The 15,737-nt window shown below is 45.8% G+C and overlaps 2 non-coding genes across 2 annotated transcripts; both read left to right on the top strand.

Moving 5' to 3' along the window:
- The first annotated feature begins 3,844 nt into the window (after positions 1–3,844).
- On the top strand, positions 3,845–4,035 carry LOC144008166 (U2 spliceosomal RNA). The gene has a single exon (XR_013280691.1). It is a non-coding gene; the product is annotated as a U2 spliceosomal RNA (small nuclear RNA).
- Positions 4,036–5,272: 1,237 nt separating this feature from the next.
- Positions 5,273–5,437, top strand: LOC144008232 (U1 spliceosomal RNA). Its single transcript, XR_013280747.1, has one exon. It is a non-coding gene; the product is annotated as a U1 spliceosomal RNA (small nuclear RNA).
- The last annotated feature ends 10,300 nt before the right edge of the window (positions 5,438–15,737 follow it).

Raw genomic sequence — 15,737 nt, 5'->3', positions numbered from 1 at the left:
GTAGATCAAAATGTCGTCGAGATAAACATATACAAAATGGTCGATGAAGTCCTTGAGCACATCGTTTATCATGGCCATCATACAGCCGGCGCATTAGTGAGTCCAAATGGCATGACCAAGTATTCGGAGTGGCCTCGGGGAGTATTGAAGCCGGTTTTCCACTCATCCCCTGCACGAATACGGACGAGATGATAGGCGTTGCGGAGAACCAATTTGGTGAATACCTTGGCTTGCTGTAGCTGGTCGAATACTGATGACATCAAGGGCAGAGGATATCGATTCTTGACTGTGATTTCATTCAGGGGGCTGTAGTCAATACAAGGGCGTAAAGAGCCATCCTTTTTGCCCACAAAGAAAAAAACAGCTCCAGCTGGCGATGACGATGGCCGGATAAGTCCGGCTTTCAAAGAAGTGTCTATGTACTCGTTTAGGGCCTTGCGTTCGGGACCCGAAACCGAGTACAATCTCCCCTTGGGAATGGTAGATCCAGGAATCAACTCAATCGCACAGTCATAGGATCGATGTGGGGGAAGTGACATGGCCTTGGTCTTACTGAACACTTCTCTGAGAGGATGATAGCAATTGGCAGGGCCGGCCCAGGCTACAGGCGAGCTAGGCGGTCGCCTAGGGCGCCATCTTGTGGAGGGGGCGCCAAATTGCAGAAAGGAAAAAAAAAAATTTTTTAAAAACACAAACACAAAAAGCCCTCCCCCCCTCTCGTGTTTTATAGCATAAAATGTTATATAGCAAATATATTTTATTGAGTTCCTTTTTTTTTCTTATTACTTCTATTTCAAATAAATGACTGTGAGTTCACGACCTGCTGTCCTGGCGCCCTGAACCTGACCCGCTGCTGCCGCTTACAATGAATGAAAGGTAGGGGGAGGGGTCGTATATCATCTCAGAATGTAGTGGCAGCACTTTAGAAAGATAGATAGATGGTTGGCACACTTGTGTTGTTTATACATTGACATCGACAACAATGAAAAGGTCCAAGCCTTCACGTGCTGCATTAAGAAAGCGGCGAAAGGAGGAGGAGGAAAAACGGGCCCAGGGTAGAGGTATGTATGTCAGTCAATCATCATTGTTTATAAAATAAACACGAAAATAGCGTTAGCTTCTTAGCTTGCTTGTAACTTGTTTACTGCACCATTACATCCATGCTCGTAGCTACTTTGCACACAAGAGTGGGGCAACGCTTGCTGAGTTTAAACTAAAACAGCCAGTAAGTCCAGATACCTGCAAATGGATTTGCACAAGTCATTGTTTCACATAACCACATTAATTTATTAATTCATTGAAAATAAGAATTATGTGCTGGTTTAATGTAAACATCGATATAGTAAATGCATTTTTTTTTTTTAACTAGATGCGCTGAGAAAATATTTGCAGCCACAACAAGCACCTGCAGAAGCTGTGGTAAACAATCCTTCAGTGTCATCTTCACCAAAGGCTACTGAATGTAAGTGCATGGATGGTGCATTTAATACAAACAGCCATAATTTCTGACATTGTATTCTATCATAATGCAAATGGATTTGTTTTCCCTGCTTTAACACCAAAATAATTTGAAGTGATGTATTTTGTTTAATGTACAGCTGAAGCAACAGCCAGTCAAGCACCAATCAGCAGTACTTTGAGTGACACAAAGCTCGATCTTCTAGATCCAGGTGACTATTTCAGTTATATCAGCTATTGCTGCATCATGTACAGTGCTCAGCATATATGAGTATACCACCTTTGAAAAATGTAAAGATTTTGTTCAATATCTCCCCGCGACCCTTGTGAGGAATAAGCGGTCAAGAAAATGGATGGATGGATGTTCAATATCTCAATAAACATAAGAATAATTTCCAAAATATTGACAAAATGTTTTCTGTAGAATACGCACTTGACTCACAACATGAAAGTAAGGTTGTAATAGGATGCAAAGATTACTTTTTTTTTTCTAGGAAAAAAAAAAAAAAAAGGATGCATAGATTACAAAATCTTAAATTTAATCAAATTAACTAATGCAAAAAAAAAAAAAAAAAAAAACAACCCACAACAAAAACGACTACATCTAGTATTTTCTATGAGCTCCATGACTGTTATGGGGAGCAACATGTCTGCTCGGCCTGGAATTAACAAGCCTTTTTCTCGGGGTCTACTTATTTGTGCAATATGTACTCTAATAAATTAAAAAAAAAAAAAAACTCTTAGCAGAGATGCAGTCATTTCTTACCTGGCCAAAATCCAATATGTCAAGCATGGAACTTTTAGTTTTTCTCGAGGAGAAAAAACTTAGAGAAATCTATCCCAACATGTGGGTAGCACTCAGAGTGGCCGCTACCATACCAGTGACTGTAGCATCAGCTGAGAGATGCTTTTCCAAGCTTAAGCTAATAAAAGACTATTTAAGGTCTACCATGTCACAAGAACGGCTAACTAGAGTGGCACTTATCAGCATCAATCAAGAAGTATCCAGGCAGCTATCCTTTGACGCACCAATTGATGCCTTTGCTGCAAGGAGGTCCTGGCGTGCACTATTTTAAGTATTTGCCGTTATGTTCCTAAGTTATTTAGTGAAGTTTTTTTGCACACTATTCACATTATCTGTGAATCACCTTATTGCCAAGGTTTTATGATATATCAAAGTTTGTATATTGATACAATTACTCTTTTTTTGTATCTTACACAATTATTAATGTACATAGTGAAAACATTTTGAGGTTTTAAATACTGTCATTTTGCAAAAATTGCAATACAAAGTTGCATTGCATTGTACTTCTGTTATTTTTCTTATTTTTATTTGTTTGTGGAATTTGGTATTTATTGTGTGGTGTGCTATTAAATATAATATATCTATAATTTTTTGTGTGTGTGTGTTTTTTTTTAATGGGATTGGGGGGGGCTACCATGTACATTTTCGCCTAGGGTACCAAATCATGTAGGGATGCGATAGCCCATCCACGCCAATGCAAGCCGTTGAAGTCACAGGGCGGCCATCTTGTTACTGCCATCTCGCGAGAAGACAACTGTAAACTACACGGTATTCGTACAGATGAGATATATACAGCTTGTAGAGACCGGAGGCGTGGTGAGGGATTTGTACCGGGTGCTCACTATATTTTAACAAGTTTAAAAAAAATAAATATAACAAGTTAAAAAATAAATTAACAATTGGACAGGTATGTACTGCTGCTTTGATTAATCATGTAATTTATACATGTAATTAAGGCAAGTTGTAAAATGTCTGAAGTCCTCTTGTTTTATGTTTAATTCATTTAACACACCATAAATCATGCTGTTTCTTACTTAGTACTGCTTCAAATGTTCTCCAATTTTGATACTGTACATGTATAGTATCGTATGCCGAGAAACATTTCTTCGGCCTCGCGACCTCAAAATTCTTGGCTTATCGGCTATCCAGTCATATATATAGATCAGTGGGCAGGTCACGTGATTGTCTTTTCGAGAAAATGTTGATCAAACAGCTCTTCTACTGTCGGCCACAGCATTAAACCAACAACCGATTGCTCTTGCAAATTGATATTTTTTTCATAGTTAAAAAAATAATAATAATTCCCTCAGGCATCAAGTACAACATCAAGAGGTAAGTTTATCGCAGCATTCTATTGGTCCCACGTGAACCACGTGACACAAAACATACAACACACGAAGATCTGAAAGCATTCGATTGATGTGCAGGTTGAAAAAAAAACAGTTTACGGAACTTCATTATTATCTGAGTATAGTTGTTTGGCGTGTCGGCATGTGACCATTATGATGAGGCGATGTGTGCAACCGCAACTTAAAGTTGTAGTCTCTTGAATTAAGACCTCGCCCCTTTCACTGTATTGGTATCGCTTCTCGGCCTTTTGGCTAAGATCAAGTGTAGTATCTGTTCTTATCAGTTTAATATCTGATACGTCCCCTATACGGGGACTATTTATTAAATTGATTTTTGCAACAGGGAGATGGAGCAGGGGCTTGCTCCGTCCACTCCACGCATCGACCTGGTATTGCAGTATCTCCAGGAATGGTGCACCCCCTGACAAGGTGAAAGTAAAAACATTTGTTCAACAGATAGTACCTACACCACCAAGTATTATCTCCGTCAATTTAGTGTCTGTATGTACGTTGTGCACGCGGCGCCACTTCTATGGCCTTCCTGGGTGGAATTTGCATGTTCTCTCCGTGCCCGCGTGGGTCTTCTCCGGGTACTCCGGTCTCCTCCCACATTCCAAAGACATGCATGGCAGGTTAATTGGGCGTTCCAAATTGTCCCGAGGTGTGCTTGTGAGTGTGCATGGTTTTTCGTCCAGGGTGTCACCCCGCCTACTGCCCACAGCCAGCTGAGATAGGCTCCAGCACTCCCGTGACCCTTGTGTGGACTACGCGGTCAAGAAAGTTATGTTTATTGTTTTGATGTAGTCGGATAATTTGTCAGTTTTATTCCAATTCGAAACGTTGCATGTTTTACCGTGCGAATGGGCGCAGTTTAATGTTATGTTAATTATTATCTCTCGAAATGCCGTAATGTGTCGGTGCCGCTATGCATTATGGGAAGCAATTGACTGTCGACTCAAACTTAAAATACTCAAATAGAAATTCATGTGTTAGTTAGTGAATTTGCGTACAGTCAGGGGCGTCACGAGGTTTCATGGAAAGGGGGGTGGAGCTTAGACCCGAGGAGATGGATAGAATACAAGATATGAAAGGAATACAATACTGTGTCAAAGTTAAAGTCATCATTAGACTTGAAATGTTATTTCTGTCAGTAAATATCTTCACTTTCTGTTCATTACTCTCAGTTTAAACTAGTCTTAAATGATGCACATTGACTGAGATGTTTCATCTTCCCAATATTAAATCCATATTTACTTTTATAAGATTTTTAGACTCTCGCTACTCATCGTTTCCTACATAGGTGGATGATGATTATTATCATCATCCACTGACGACAACCATAAGTGAATGATCTTTTAACTCCTACGTTAGCGTGAATTGAAGTATAAAGTTCCCTCCAAAAACCCGCTTCATCGCTCAGCCAGGAAAATCACATCATGCATTGTAGAGTAATTATTAAACAAAAAACATGGGACTTTCTGCTGTTAGCTGGGCTAATTGTTACGACCAGCAGACAGTGATGAGGACTTACTTTATTCTTCAGAAACGTCCTTGTATTCCGATGCGTGTGTATCGTGGTTCACAATTTCACGTGTTAGGAAACCGTCACTTCACATAGTGTGCGCGTGAATGACAATCGCGCTGGCGTCGTACCCAACTCATACTTACCTGGCAGGGGGAGATACCATGATCAAGAAGGTGGTTCCCCCAGGGTGAGGCTCAGCCATTGCACTCCGGTTGTGCTGACCCCTGCGAATTCCCCAAATGTGGGAATCTCGACTGCATAATTTGTGGTAGTGGGGGACTGCGTTCCCGCTATCCCCTGATTAACTTGTTAAAAAAAAATAGGGAAGCTAATTTTTGTGCTGGACTTCTGACACTTGCAATGAGAGTGAGTTCAGTTTATTACCGTCTATTGGGTCGAGGTGAACCACGTGCACAAAACATACAAGAACAATCTGACGAGTGATGGCAAAATGAAGGCCCGTAAAGCAGTGAAGCCCTGCAGTGAAATGCTTCACACACACGTCGGGGCTTCCAGATGATTCATTTCCTCGACTACGCCATCATGTGGAGAAAAATGTATAACATGCTTGGTGCATGCAATAAAATGGTGGGGTGTAAATCATGCTCTAAATACAAAAGAATATATATTTGAAGGGTGTTTTAACATGAATTGTTCTGTGTTACTTTGTCTATGTTTGTGCTTATGCAACAAGTGAAAATGTGAAATGAGGTAAAATAAAGTGCTTATTCATTTTTATTTAAAAACAATATTTTTTCCGAAGTTTTTGGACTCAGGCGGTTTCTTTTTTTTGCAGAGAATTTCACCTGCTTTGGAAAAAAAACTCTTTCACATGGTACTGATGAAGCAGGGGTGCATCGATATGAGATAGCAAGTTTGTATAGAATTGGACGAGTATATTTCTGTGATTCCCAGTACTGAAGGGGACTTTCAACTGTGAACAGAAAAATGTGAATTTGAACACCTTCATAAATCACAATGCTCCAAAACGTTCGATGCGCATGTTAAAAACAACGGTTGTGGAATATTATTGAAAGTGTGCTGGGTCTACACTCGTCTGGCCTAAATCTTCGGTTAGAAAGATTGCAGCGAATCCAGAGATGGGGTTGAGTGTCTTTAATCACCACAATGATGGCAGAACATGGATTTGTTGATTGTTGATGGCAGGGCCGGCGCTAGCTATTTTGGTGCCCTAAGCATAAATGTTTTGTGGATAAAAACACTCCGTCCGCACACCCCATGACCCCTCCGCTGGTAGAAATGAACTGATCTGAGTATTTGTCAGTTTTGCTTTATTAAACAAAATAACTTGTAAGTAGGGCTGGGTTTGAAATATCGATATATCTCTATCATGTCGATACACCTTTTCATATCCCAATATCGATACATAAATCCATGTATCAATATATCGACCCCCCCATTTTTGTCAATTTATTTACACAGCCTGTGCTGTGGTTGTAATTTATTTAAATTATTATTTATTGTTTTTATCAGGCCATGTTAAATGAAACAGATTAATGTAACTGCAATGGATTCAATTCCTAATGTAAATATTCATATTCTTTATAATGCATTAAATTAGAGCAAGAAGTTTCTACTCTTTGCAGCATTGGTACTTTTGACTGTCTAAAATATGTGCTGCATGAATTCCTCAACTGAATCGAGAATCGTTGTGAATCATGAATTGAATCGGGCCCTTGTGAATCGAATTAAATCGATTCTGGAAATCTGAATAGATACCCAGCCCTACTTCTAAGTGTCAATATTGAAGTTTTAAAAATGTTCACAAAAATAAGTGATAAATAATAAGTCTTTATAAAACTAACAATGACACCAAATACTCAAACAAATAAAGCTAAATGAATTAAAATAAAACTCAATGCCACTACTATTAACAAATAAACATCTGGAAATAAACAAAGTGCAAGCAAGTTAGTAGAGGCCCTACAGAGGCACATGTCTCCATTTCTGGGCTGCAAAATCGGCTATCAGGTCATCATATGACAGCTTTTGTGCAATTTCCGCATTTATGTTAGGGTATGAAATGCTCCTTGAACATATTGAAGCATTGATCCTGTATTCAGAAATACAAGACAATATTCAGGGATTCTACAATGAAATATGGTTTTGAACCAACCATGGTACAAACATTTTCTAAATTGATTAAGATTATGGTATTGTGCAGGCCTATATTTAAAACACAGGTACATGAAAATTTTAAGAATCTACCTTTTTAGAGAAGGACTGATAGGGCACTATGTAAAAATTCTGGACATAATGTTAAAACTATGAATATGAAATGAGGAAATCTTCTTAGCCTTAAGATGATGATTATTATTATTTTCAAATGACACTTTCACCAGTACATGCCGCTCTTGGCCGTTCCATATGAAACAATATTGTCTCGTCACATTCCATTTAACATACCGTATAATGAACGTGCTGGTCACAACCATTCCACTGCGGCGGTTTGGAGTGTTTTTTGTTTTTGTTTTTTTTGCTAACTGTGGTAATGTAAACGTAGCTGCTACAAAATAAACAAATTGTCATTGTCATACCTGCAAGTGACACGCGAGCATCATCTCATTGTTTTTTCTTTTCCTGCTTGATGCCTTTTTGATGACATGTCCAGATATCCAAGAATAAACTTCTGCCAAATTTGCGATTGACGCATAAAGTGCACCACACCCCCCTCCCCCTTTCCCTAGTAGTTTGCTTCGTTGGCAAAAGGGGTGGGGTGGGGGGGGGCAACCAACACCAATCTGTGTCACTTCCTCACGTAGTTATGCAGCCAATCAAGCACCTGTATTGTGAATACAGACACAAATGCGCAAGTTGGTTGCATAGTCACGTGACGATAACACACTGATTCCCTGCTTATCTTGAAAGTCTGTCTGTAAAGGTTTGTAGAAGAACTGGTGACAAAAGAGTCAGGTACAGTGATACCTCGGCTCACGAACTTAATTGGTTCCCAGAGAGTGTGTGTAAGCCGAAAAGTTCTTCTTCCGAACATTTATTTCCCATAAGAAACCATTAAAATGAGAATAATCCGTTCCCAGGTCCCTATAAAACATAATTTTCTACTAAATAAGCCTTAAAACTACACAAAAATATACCTTATTTTATGTATAATAAATGTGCTATTGTATTGTAATTAAAGAAATACATTGTACTGTATAATAAAGTCGTTTTATTTTACTTTGTGATGGTAGTTCTTAAGGATAGTAGCAATGGTAGACTTACTTCATTCGCGAGCGTTTCACCGCGTAGAGTGTTTATGGAACGGTTGCCGCTCATTCGCACTTTCGTGCTCACCGGAGCGGAGGAGGCGTGTCCCTTGGTGAACAAGGAAGTGGAGCACTTTAGCGAGTCAACAAAAAGTGAGCACCGCCAACTACTTTCACCTCTTTCCTGGGACTAAACAGCCGTGGCACGATTTTCTCCTTTTTTGAGGTACGTGATGGCACTTTCGCTTTTTTTAGTGGCGCGAACTCCATTGACTACAATACAAACGCGCCGTCAAATCGCCGTCCCTCGCTGGTAAGCATTAGGCTTAACACTAGCCTGTGGTGGGGTCTTTTTCGGTCCCATAATAGCAAAAGTACACTCAAAATGTCTATCAAACACAAACCGCGTCCGCACTAAAAGAAAGGGGTGACGAACTGGGACGCCGTGAGCGTGCGTCAGCTTCTCGTGGCCGCCACCGTGGTGCTGTTCGACCGCGTGGTTTGGTTCGTCCGCCGAAAAGTAGTTCGTCAGCAGAGACTAAATTCTCGCGAATTTAATGTTCGTGAGGCGAAAAGTTCGTGAGCTAAAGCGTTCGTCAGCCGAGGTATCACTGTACCTCGTATTTCTTGAGCGCCATCCACATCCTCTGAGGGACGCAGTTCTCAGTGTTGCCACAGTAGCAGCAGTGTTGAAAAATGCCAAGCAACGATGAGGATGGGATTCGAACCCACGCGTGTAGAACACAATGGATTAGCAGTCCATCACCTTAACCACTTGGGCCAAGATGGGGGGCAAAAGGGACTGCCCGGGGTGTCCTTGGGCCTGTTGCGTGCTTGCTCAAATTCTTTTGCAAGTCTTAGAAAAACACACTCACTGACCCTGTGTACTTCCGGGTCCTGGGCTGCTTGGCCATGGGTCATGTAAAGTCTGTGGGTAAGAAAGATGATATGAGATGTGATTTGGAATGTGAACAAAGATGTAAAGTCATGAAGAACCAGTTGACAATGTCAACAGGGCTTGCAATCCATTTTTCAATTCATAAATATTTTTTACCATAACAAGTGCTGTCTCTTATTCAATGATTTGTACTGAAGCGAAAATAACAATTGTTGTGGCGCACCTCTCTGCTGCTTGCTGTCCAGGAGCAGAGCCACTTGGCTTCTTAGGTGCTCTCCAGGGTCCTGACAAGGCGGGGTCAAGTAGGACTCAGACGCAGGCGTAAGGTAGGCCACCAAGGCAGCAGGTTTATTTCCGGCCAACAGTGGTCTCCTCTCAAACCGAGAGGAGAACAGGGAGGGGAAAAAGTGGAGAACAAAAAGCGCTCCACTAGGGAGGAAAAAACAGGCAAAAGGTACTGGGGACAACAGAAAGCGCTCCGCTAGGGAGGAAAAAGGGCACAAGCCAAAAGGGGTAACTAAAGGCGCTCCAAAAGGGAGGAAAAGGCACAAAAACAAGGCAACAACGCTAGGCAACATGAACGAGGACATAAGGACTGTGGACGCTTCCATGCACTGACGGTGACACTTCGGCACTGAGGGGAGAATGCAGGTGGCTTTTATTGTGAGTCTTGATTGGTGGCAGGTGGTGGTAATCATGGGCAGGGACCGGTAATTAGGGAGCGGCAGGAAGGGCAAGTGACCTGGGGTGAGAGGAAAGTTAGGATTTTCAAAACAAGACAGGAAACATGGACACAAAATAAAAGCATGGGCAGTCACGCCGGTGGCGGCGTGACAGTACCCCCCCCTCAACGGCCGGCTCTCGACGGCCCAGGAATGTCAGGGTGTTCTTCATAAAATTCATCAATGAGGGAGGGGTCAACAATGAACCGGGAGGGGACCCATTGTCTTTCCTCCGGGCCGTATCCCTCCCAGTCTACTAGGTATTGCCTTCCGCGGCCCCGATTACGCACATCCAAAAGTTTTCTAACCTTGTAAACGGGGCCGCCTTCAATCATCTCCGGGGGGGGTGGGTCGGGTTCGGAGGGCACCAGTGTGCTTTCACGGACAGGTTTGACTTGGCTGACATGGAACGTGGGATGGATTCTGAGGGACCTTGGTAAGCGAAGGCGAACTGCAGCAGGACCTATGGACTTGGTTACGGGAAAAGGCCCCACAAATCGCGGGGCCAACTTTGGACATGGTACCTTGAGCCTGAGGTGTTTGGCTGATAGCCAAACTCGCTGGCCTGGACAGTATTCTGGAGCCGGTCTCCTCTTCCGGTCGGCGGCCCTCTTTACCCGGTCTCCCTGGCGTTGAAGCGCCGTCCGGGCCGCCGACCAGACCTTGTGGCACCGACGGATCATGGCTTTGACCGAGGGGACCGTTACCTCCTCTTCCAGTTCGGCGAAGAATGGGGGATCGTAGCCATGGACACACTTGAACGGGGTGAGACCTGTGGCAGATGTGGGCAAAGAGTTGTGCGCGAGCTCGACCCATACTAGATACTTGCTCCAGGTTGTCGGGTTCTGGGAGACGAGGCATCGGAGACCGGTTTCGAGCTGCTGGTTCAGCCGTTCTGCCTGCCCATTGGCCTCAGGATGGTACCCAGAAGTCAGGTTGGCTTTGGCACCTAGGGCTTTGCAAAATTGAGTCCAAAATCGGGAGACGAACTGTGGTCCACGGTCGGAAACGATGTGTAAGGGGAAACCATAAAACCTGAATATGTGGTGGATCATGATGTCGGCTGTGGTCTTGGCGGATGGGAGCTTGGTTAATGGGATGAAACGAACCATCTTAGAGAATCTGTCGACGACTGTGAGGATTGTGGTTTTACCATGGGATGGTGGTAGTCCGGTCACAAAATCCACTGAAATTTCCGCCCATGGTCTGGATGGAATTGGTAGTGGCTGGAGTAGACCCATCCGGGACTGGTTTGACGTCTTGTTGCGGGCACAGGTAGGACAAGCAGCTACGTAGTCCTTGATTGTGGTCTCCATTGCCGGCCACCAGAATCTCCGGGCGACAGCATACACGGTCCTGCGAACTCCAGGGTGGCAAAATAATCGTGAAGTATGGGCCCAGTGTATTACCTGGGCCCTCAGTTCCTCAGGCACAAAGAGTCGGCGTGGTGGGCATGACGTGGGGGGAGTGACGTTCCGTAGTGCCTCTTTGACGTCGTCCTCAATTTGCCACCTCATGGCCCCGACTATGCAGTCCCGGGGCAGAATGGTCTCAGGCTCGGCTTCCAGTGGTTCGGACTCGTGAATTCTTGATAAAGCGTCAGCCTTGATGTTCTTACTGCCGGGTCTGTAGGTCAGAGAAAAAACGAAGCGGTTAAAAAACAAAGACCATCTGGCCTGTCGAGGGTTGAGTCTTTTGGCCTGGCGTAAGTATTCCAGATTTCGGTGGTCGGTCCAAATCACGAAGGGGAGTTCGGCGCCTTCCAGCCAGTGTCTCCATTCTTCGAGAGCCACCTTCACAGCTAGGAGCTCCCGATCACCGACCGAGTAGTTGCGTTCCGCTTTTGATAATTTTCGTGAGAGGAAAGCGCAGGGATGTGTCTTGCCGTCCTCTTGACAACGCTGGGACAGGACTGCCCCAATACCAATACTCGAGGCGTCCACCTCCACCACGAACTGGCGCTTGGGGTCAGGGACTCTGAGGATAGGGGCATTAGTGAAGCGAGCTTTTAAGTCCTTGAATGCCCCTTCAGCTTCCGTGTTCCACCTAAATCGAACTTGCGGGGAGGTCAAGGCGTGCAGGGGGGCAGCAATGGTGCTGAAGTTTCTGATAAATCGCCGGTAGAAGTTGGCGAATCCGAGGAATTGTTGTACCTTCTTTCGTGAGTCCGGCGTGGGCCAATCCCGCACGGCGCTGACCTTGTCCGCTTCCATCTCCACTTTTCCGGGTGACACGACGAATCCCAAGAAGGAGATGGAGTTGACGTGGACAGGCTCTTTTCTGCCTTCACGTAAAGCTGGTGATCCAGCAGGCGTTGCAAGACTCGGTCCACGTGGCTTCGATGGCTTGCTTGGTCAGGAGAGTAGATTAGGATATCATCCAGGTAGACATACACAAAGTGGTCGATGAAATCTTTGAGTACTTCGTTAATCATGGCCTGGAAGACTGCGGGAGCGTTCGTGAGGCCGAAAGGCATGACCAGGTACTCGTAATGTCCCCGGGGAGTGTTAAAACCAGTCTTCCATTCATCTCCCTCGCGGATCCGGATGAGGTGATAGGCGTTGCGGAGATCGAGCTTCGTGAAGATTCTAGCTTGTTGCAGCTGGTCAAACACAGAGGACATCAATGGCAAGGGGTACCGGTTCTTAACAGTGATGTCATTCAGGGGACTGTAATCAATGCATGGGCGTAGGGATCCATCCTTTTTACTCACGAAGAAAAAACCTGCGCCTGCAGGTGAGGAAGACGGTCGGATGAGGCCGGCCTTCAAGGAGTCGTCAATATAATTGTTCATGGCTTGGCGTTCGGGTCCTGAGACCGAGTACAGTCTCCCCTTGGGGATGGTTGATCCGGGGATCAGGTCAATCGGGCAGTCATACGGTCGATGGGGAGGAAGAGTCATGGCCTTGGTTTTGCTGAAAACCTCCCGCAGGTGGTGGTAGCAGGAGGGAACGGTGTGCAGGTTCGGGTATTCCTCTTGAGCGGACGAGGCGAGGGACACCTGGTGAACCTGGGCTGTGGTGTTCCGGGGTGCGGGTTGTTCCAATCTGTGAGTCATGCAGTCCTTTCCCCACTCCAGAATGACTCCAGAGTTCCAGTCGATTCTGGGATTATGTAGACGCAGCCAAGGGTGACCCAGAACCAAAGTGGGGGAAGCAGAATGGAACACATGGAAGCGAAGGGTCTCGAGGTGCTGTCCGATGTGCACTTCCAGAGGTTCAGTGATGTGGGTGATTCTGAAAAGTTCCTTGCCGTTCAGCGCTCGAGCCTGGATGGTTGACAGAAGTGGCTCGGTGGAGACTCGTAGTTGCCTCACGAGCTCCCAGTCCATGAGGCTCTCGTCGGAACCGGAATCGATGAGGGCTGACAGATTTGTGGTGACATTGTGGTGGTTTATCTGCATTTGCGTGAGCCTGTGGTTCTTGGCGGGTCGGGGTGACGGAGGACTCACCGGTGACCCGCTCTTCGTGGTGCAGGATCCCACTAGGTGGCCAAGACCACCACAATAGAAGCATCGGCCCTCTCGGCGGCGGCGCTGTCGCTCCTCGGGCGTTAGCCGGGCCCTTCCCAGTTGCATGGGTTCCTCTCTGGCGAAGTCCACCTCTCCTGGTTCAGGTCGGGAAGGAAGGATGGGTTGCGGCCTTCCGGGCCCCGGTGGTCGTGACCAGGGGGTGGGTTCCTCCCTCCTTCGGAGTCCGCCGATCTTAGCCAGTTCCCGGCGACGATGATCGGTGCGGATGGTGAGGGAAATCAAGGCGTCCAAGTCCGCGGGGAGATCTACGGGAACCAGAAGCTCTTGAATGGCGGGTGAGAGTCCTTTCAGAAAATGGTCGTGCAGTGCGATGGCGTTCCAGCCACTGCTCGTTGCCAACGTTCGAAAGCGAACTGCATAGTCGCTGACAGATTCGTTGCCTTGCTGAAGTCGGCTCAGTGCTCGTGCCTTCTCTCGGTCATTGTTTTCTGGATCAAAGACTTGGCGCAAAGCGATTCGAAAGTCCTGTACGCTTTGGCAGACCGAGGAACCCCTGGCCCATTCCGCGGTCGCCCAGGTTTTGGCCCGTCCCGTCAGGTGAGACAACATGAAGGCCACTCGGGATCGGGCTGTGGGAAATGCCTGTGGTAACTGTTCAAAATGAATGTCACATTCTGTGAGGAAAGTCTGACAGCGTCCGGGTTCACCGGAGTATCGTTCTGGGGAGGCCAGTCTTAATCCTACCCCGGTGAATTGCGTGGTCGGTACAGAGAACTCAGGGTGAGGAATCTGTCCAGTGGGAGCTGGCGCTCGACGCCGTGAAAGGCCTACCAGCTCGTGGACCTGGCTGGTCAATTCCTCCATCCGGGACAGCATGGTCTGTTGGATCCGGTCCTGGTTGTTGAGCCGGGCCTCCTGGCTGTGCAGTGCGGCCTCGACCATGCCTGCTGGGTCCATGCTGGCCGAAGTGTACTGACAAGGCGGGGTCAAGTAGGACTCAGACGCAGGCGTAAGGTAGGCCACCAAGGCAGCAGGTTTATTTCCGGCCAACAGTGGTCTCCTCTCAAACCGAGAGGACAACAGGGAGGGGAAAAAGTGGAGAACAAAAAGCGCTCCACTAGGGAGGAAAAAACAGGCAAAAGGTACTGGGGACAACAGAAAGCGCTCCGCTAGGGAGGAAAAAGGGCACAAGGCAAAAGGGGTAACTAAAGGCGCTCCAAAAGGGAGGAAAAGGCACAAAAACAAGGCAACAACGCTAGGCAACATGAACGAGGACATAAGGACTGTGGACGCTTCCATGCACTGACGGTGACACTTCGGCACTGAGGGGAGAATGCAGGTGGCTTTTATTGTGAGTCTTGATTGGTGGCAGGTGGTGGTAATCATGGGCAGGGACCGGTAATTAGGGAGCGGCAGGAAGGGCAAGTGACCTGGGGTGAGAGGAAAGTTAGGATTTTCAAAACAAGACAGGAAACATGGACACAAAATAAAAGCATGGGCAGTCACGCCGGTGGCGGCGTGACAGGTCCTCCTGACGCACGACCTTTCTTTCTAGCCTTCTGGCTGTACCTAAATGGTGACTGCAGGCTACGGGCCAACTGCCAATTTTATCTGACCTGCCAGATGACATTGTCATGGTTCGGTTCTCAGCCCTGTTGTGCTCTTGTGTGTGTGTTTTCAGTGCCAATTACGAGGGGGGCGTTCCCCAGCCCCACACCTGCATCAAGTTGGCAATCAAGACTTTAAAAGGACTCCGAGCAGCACTGCACGCTGTCGGATTATTATTTGCTTACCATTGTGTCCAAGTGTTCTCCGCGTTCTCCAGTTTGGTAAAGTTTTTGATTCTGCTGTCGTCCTTAGTTAAGTTGTATTCACGTGTGTATTTCCGCGTCGCCTTTTGTTTGTATTTCCGCGTTGATTGATTCCGTGTACATTCCGAGTAGTCCTTGCCGGTTGCAAGTGTTTTGAGTTTTTCTAGTGTTTTTTCGTTACGTTAGTTCTCCTTGCCATTTGCAAGTGTTTTGGTTATGTTATTCCTCCTTGCTGTTGCAAGTGTTTTTTGTTACGTTCGCGTTCCTTGCCGTTTGCAAGTGTTTTGTGTTTTCTATTCCGTCCTTGCCTTTTGCAAGTGTTTTGTGTTACCTCCGTGTTCTTTGCATGTGCGCAAGAGCACTTTTGTAGATCTCGTTGACTTGCCTGCGAGCAAGCGTTGTTCCATCGGTTTATCCAAACAAATAAATCGAGATTGTTTTCCTCCTCTGAGCCTGCGTTTTTGGGATCT

Source organism: Festucalex cinctus, chromosome 19 (genome assembly GCF_051991245.1).
Source record: "Festucalex cinctus isolate MCC-2025b chromosome 19, RoL_Fcin_1.0, whole genome shotgun sequence".
Classification (NCBI taxonomy): domain Eukaryota; kingdom Metazoa; phylum Chordata; class Actinopteri; order Syngnathiformes; family Syngnathidae; genus Festucalex; species Festucalex cinctus.
The sequence above is the reverse complement of the archived record's forward strand: the minus strand, read 5'-3'. Positions and strand labels throughout refer to the sequence as shown.